The sequence below is a fragment of the Dasypus novemcinctus genome, chromosome 5 (assembly GCF_030445035.2).
Source record: "Dasypus novemcinctus isolate mDasNov1 chromosome 5, mDasNov1.1.hap2, whole genome shotgun sequence".
Lineage (NCBI taxonomy): Eukaryota > Metazoa > Chordata > Mammalia > Cingulata > Dasypodidae > Dasypus > Dasypus novemcinctus.
This window is the reverse complement of record NC_080677.1, coordinates 93,620,009-93,626,062: the sequence shown is the minus strand read 5'-3', so window position 1 is coordinate 93,626,062 and position 6,054 is coordinate 93,620,009.

Below are 6,054 nucleotides of genomic sequence, written 5' to 3'. Positions count from 1 at the left end.
TTGCATTTGGTGACTATATTTTGGAGCACTGCTACACTGAATGGATTATAGTTTAGATTGTAGTTTACACTCTTCCCCAGTCCATTCAGTGGGTTATGACAGGATATATAATGCCCAGCATCTGTCCCTGCAGTATCATTTAGGACAACTCCAAGTCCCGAAAATACCCCACATCACATCTCTTCTTCCCTCTCTCTGCCCTCAGCAACTTTCATGGCCACTGTCTCCACATCAATGATACAGTTTCTTCAATTGCTAGAGTCACAATAGTTCTATAGTAGAATACCAGTAAGTCTACTCTAATCCATATTTTAATCTTCCATCCTGTGGACACTGGGATGGTGATTCCACTCCACCTCTAAATCGAGAGGGGGCTTAGATCCCACATGGTTGATGGATGCGATACTCCTGCTTGGAGTTGTCGGCATTCTTGGTTCCCTAGTGTGGTGGTTGACCAGCTTCACCTCCCTCTCAGCTGACCTGGGTAAGTCCAGTGAGCCTGAGAGTAGGAGTTGCAACTCTGCTGAGGCTTAGGGCTTAGCTGGCATATGGCTAGTCCAGAGATTCAAGTCTCCTGAGTATACACCAATCCCAGTGTCAACCACAGGTTCAGTAAAAGTGACAGAAGAGGCATGTGTAGAAAGGTCACATCTGAGTCCAACTCCATCACACTCAGGAACACATATTACAAATATACCTTTTATTTATTTTTCTTTCCTTGAACTGGCTAGGGATTCCTACGTTCCTGGGGCTTGCTTTACTCTGGCTTTAAGGTTCCTTCCTTCCTGGGACTGGCTTCTTTTTGCTCTGCATGCTAACTTCCCAGGGCTCTAGCTTAAGTCTTCAACATCAAACTCCAAAATCAAAACTTCAGCATCAGAAACCCTCACATCAAAAGCCTCAACTCTGTCCTTTGCCGTGCCTTTTATCTGGGCCACACACGTCCTAATGACGTGGCCCAGTCAAAGCTCTAATCTTAATCATGCCCACGTACAGATCAGATTATAAGCATAATGCAATATTTCTTTTTGGAATTCATCAATTAAACTGCTACACCCCCCTATAATTTGTTATATAGGTGGTTTATATCTTCTCTTTCGTTCTTGTTATATCTTCTCTTTCATTGGAATTCATCAATTAAATCAAACTTCTACACCCTCCTTTCATTTGTTATATTGGTGGTTTATATCTTCTCTTTTGTTGTTTTGTTGTTTTTTGTTTCACTACAAATGTATCAGTATTAATTGACCTTTACAAGTAACCAGCTTTTTAAAAAATGTTTATCATTTTTCTACTTTATTATTTCTCTAATATTATTTCTTCCTCTCTGTTCATTGCTTATTTGGCTTATATTATTGGTTTTATACCTTTCTACTTCTTAAATATAGTCATTTAATGTTGTAAATTTCTCTCTAAGCATTGCTTTAACTGTGTTTTTGAGAAGCTATATTTTCATTTTCTTTTAGTTCAAAATATTTTATAATATCCCTTAACTTCTTTGATCCAGGGATTATTTAATAGTGTGTTGTTTAAATCCCAAGTGTTTAGAGGTATTCTTGTTCTCTTTCTGTTGTTTCTCATTTAATTTTATTAAAATAAACATGCTTCCTATGATTTCAGTGCTTCTAAATTTGTCAAGGTTTGTTTTATTACCCAGCATATGGTATACCATAGTATATATATTCTAATATTGTTGGGTGAAATGTTCTCTGTATGTTAGCTAAATCCAGCTGATTGATGGCATTGATGAGTTCTATATCCTTGCTGATTTTCTAATTGTTCTGTCAATTTCTGAGAGAGGAGTCTTGGTGTATCTAACTATATTTGCTCATTTGTTTATTTTTCCTTTCAGTTTTGTCAATATTTGATTCATGTATTTTGAAGCTCTGTTGTTTGGTGCATACACATTTAAGATTGTCATGTTCTCTTGGTGAATTCACCCTTTTACTTTTATGATATGCCTCTTATTATCCTTGGTATGTTTTTTTGTTCAGATGTCTACTTTGATGTTAGTATAGCTACCTCAGCTTCCTTTTGATTAGTATTGAATGGATTATCTTTTTACATTCTTCTTTTTTACCTACCTGTATTATTATATTTGAAGTAAATTTGTAAACAGCATATCAGTTGGGTCTTATTGTTTAATCCATCCAGGCACACTCTGTTTCTAAATTATTGTGTTTGTACCATATAGCTTTATGTAATTCCTTATATTCCATTTTATTATTTGTTTCTTGTGGGGTGTTTTTGTTTGTTTGGTTTTTTTTCTTTTTCATTCCTCTAGATCCCATTCCTTCCTTCTTTTGGATTATTTGGATTTTTTTTCCTGTTTTTTGGTGGCCACTATAAAAGATTATATTATGCATGCATAGCTTTCCAATCTTCTTAGAATCAATATTTTATTGCATTAAAAGGAGTATGAAAATGTATTGCCATGTCAGTCAGTTTACCCTTCCCCTTTATATTATATTTTTATGTTTTACATCTACAAACACTGAAAACAATTTTTGTTTTCAACCATCAATTTAAAGAACTGAAGAAGAAAAGAATCTCTTATATTTGCCCAGATTATATCATTTCCCTTCTGTGTGAAGAAGTTTTGTTTTTTTTTTTAAGGTTTTATTTATTTATTTATTTCTCTCCCCTTCCCCTCCACACCCCACCCTGGTTGTCTGTTCTCTGTGTCTATTTGCCACGTCTTCTTCTCTGCTTCTTTTGTTGTCAGCGGCACGGGAATCTGTGTTTCTTTTTTTGCGTCATCTTTTTGTGTCAGCTCTCCAGCACCATTCCTGGGCAGGCTGCACTTTGTTTCGCGCTGGGTGGCTCTCCTTACAGGGCGCACTCCTTGCGCGTGGGGGTCCCCTACACGGGGACACCCCTGCGTGGTACGGCACTCCTTGCGCACATCAGCACTGCGCATGGGCCAGCTCCACACAGGTCAAGGAGGCCTGGGGTTTGAACCGCAGACCTCCCATGTGGTAGACGGACGCCCTAACCACTGGGCCAAGTTTGCCGCCCCCTGAAGAAGTTTTTTAAAGCAATTCTATTAGAACAGGTCTTTTAGCAATTCTATTCATTTTCTTCGTCTCAGAGTGTATTTGCTTCACCTTCATTCATAGAGGTTATTTTCATTGGATAATGACTAAATTCTGGGCTGATAGTTCCTTTCTTTCAAGACTTTAAAAAATGTCATGAGGAAGCAGATGAGGCTCAAGTGATTGGGTTCCCACCTACCACATGGGAGATCCCTGGTTTGGTTCCTGGTACCTCCTAAAGAAGACAGCGAGCTAGCACAACAGGCAGGTGCAATGAGCTGATGCAACAAGAGACACAAAAAGAAAAATATAATGAATGACACAGCAAAGCAGGGAATGAAGGTGGCTCAAGGAATTAGGCACCTTCCTCCCACATCAGTGGTCCTGGGCTCGGTTCCTGGTGCCTGCTAAAGAAACAGGAAGATGAACAGACACCGCAAATGCGAACAACAAGAGGCTCAGGAGATATAAATAAATAAATCCTTATTTTCAAAAAAAATGTTGTGGGGAGCAGATGTACCTCAAGTGGTTGAGCAACTGCTTCCCATGTAAGAGGTTCCAGTTTTGATCCCTGGTACCTCCTAAAAACAAACAAATGAAAAACCAACTCTCATTGGCAAGTGGATATAGCTCAGTGGTTGAGCACCTGCTTCCCAAATACAAGGTCCTGGGTTCATTCCTTGGTACCTCCTAAAAAGACCAAAAAACAGAACAAAACAAAAAACCCCTCTTGTTCCACTTCCTTCTGCCTTCAAGATTTCTGAGAAACCTACAGTTGGTGGAATAATTCTCTGTATTTGTTTTTACCTTTTGTTTTCAGCAGTTTGAGTATGATATACTGGGCATGGGTTTCTTTGTGTTTACCGTGTTTGGTATTTGCTGAGCTTCCTGAATCTATGTGTTTTTGCCTTTCATCAAATTTGGCAAGTTTTCAGCCATTATTTCCTAAAATATTATTTTGCAATGAACTGTTTCTCTTCTCCTTCTAGGACTCCAGTGACACAATGTTAAACCATGTGGTAATGTCCTTCAAATCCCTGAGGCTCTGTTCATTTCATTTAAATCTTTTTTATCTCTCTTAAGATTGGATTCTACTGGCCTATCTTCACATTCAGTCATACTTTTTATTATGTTTTTTTAAAATTTCAGTTAATACTTTCTCAGTTCTTAAATTCCATATGTTTCTCTTTCTACTATTTCTTTTTTTTTTTTTTAAGATTTATTTATTTTATTTAATTCCCCCCCTCCCCCGGTTGTCTGTGTTCTGTGTCTATTTGCTGCATCTTGTTTCTTTTGTCTGCTTCTGTTGTCGTCAGCAGCATGGGAAGTGTGGGCAGCGCCATTCCTGGGCAGGCTGCACTTTCTTTCACACTGGGCAGCTCTCCTTACAGGGTGCACTCCTTGCACGTGGGGCTCCTCTACGCGGGGGACACCCCTGCATGTCACGGCACTCCTTGCACGCATCAGCACTGTGCATGGGCCAGCTCCACACGGGTCAAGTAGGCCTGGGGTTTGAACCATGGACCTCCCATGTGGTAGACGGACACCCTAACCACTGGGCCAAGTCCGTCTCCCTCTCCTATTTCTTTGCTGCAAGTTTTTGCTGTCCACTTGTTTCAAGAATACCCATCATTACTTTTTGGAGCATTTTTATAATTTATTAACTTTGTTAAAGTTTTTGATAATTCCAATATCTGTGTCATATAGGAATTGACATCTCTTCTGTGAATTTAGATTTTCCTGCTTTTTTTTTTTTTAAGATTTATTTTATTTCTCTCCCCTTTCCCCTCACTGTCTGCTCTCTCTGTCCATTCGCTATGTGTTCTTCTGCATCTGCTTGCACTACTTGGCAGCACTGGGAAACCGCATCTCTTTTTTGTTGCGTCATCTTGCTGCATGAGCTCTCTGTGTGTGCAGTGCTATTCCTGGGCAGGCTGCCCTTTTTTCACACGGCGCAGCTCTCCTCAAGGGACGTACTACTTGCATGGGGGGTGCCGTTATGTGGGGGGCGCCCCTGTGTGGCACAGCACTCCTTGTGCCCAGCAGCACTGCACATGGGCCAGCTTACCACAAGGGTCAGGAGACCCTGGGGATCGAACCCTGGACCCTCCATATGGTAGACAGACACTCTATCAGTTGAGCCACATCTCTTTCCCTTTCCTGCTTCTTTTTTTTTTTTTTTTTTTTTTTATATTTGAATTTATTTATTTATTTTTTTTTTTAATTTTTTTATTTTTTATTGACTTTGTAATAATATTACATTAAAAATATATATGTGAGGTCCCATTCAACCCCACCCCCCCACCCCCCCCTCTCCCCCCCGAACAACACTCGTTCCCATCATCATGACACATCCATTGGATTTGGTAAGTACATCTTTGGGCACCTCTGCACCTCATATACATTGGTTCACATCATGGCCCATACTCTCCTCTATTCCATCATGTAGGCACTGTGGGGATTTACAATGTCAGGTGATTACCTCTGAAGCACCATCCAGGGCAGCTCCATGTCCCGAAGACGCCTCCACCTCTCATCTCTTCCTGCCTTTCCCCATACCCTTTGTCCATTATGTCCACTTTTCCCAATCCAATGCCACCTCTTCTATGTGGACACTGGATTGGTTGTGTCCATTGCACCTTTATGTCAAGAGGAGGCTCAGATTCCACCTGGATGCTGGAAGCAATCCTCCCATTTTCAGTTGTAATCACTCTAGGCTCCATGGTGTGGTGGTTGTCTCCTGCTTCTTTTTATGCCAAGTAATTCTGATTATATCCTGGACATTTTAAATGAAATGTTAAGAGACTCTGGATCTTGTTTAAATCCTATAGCGAATGTTGATATTCTTGCTTTAGCATATAACCAAGTCATTGGGTTCAGGCCACAAACTTACCAGCCTTCTGTGAGTTCTGATTCCAATGTCAGTTTTGTTTCAAAGCCTTTTCAGTGCTATTTGTCTTTGTCTCACATGTGTGAAACCCAGTGTCTTGGCTGGTTGATGGTCTATTGTATAGTTTAT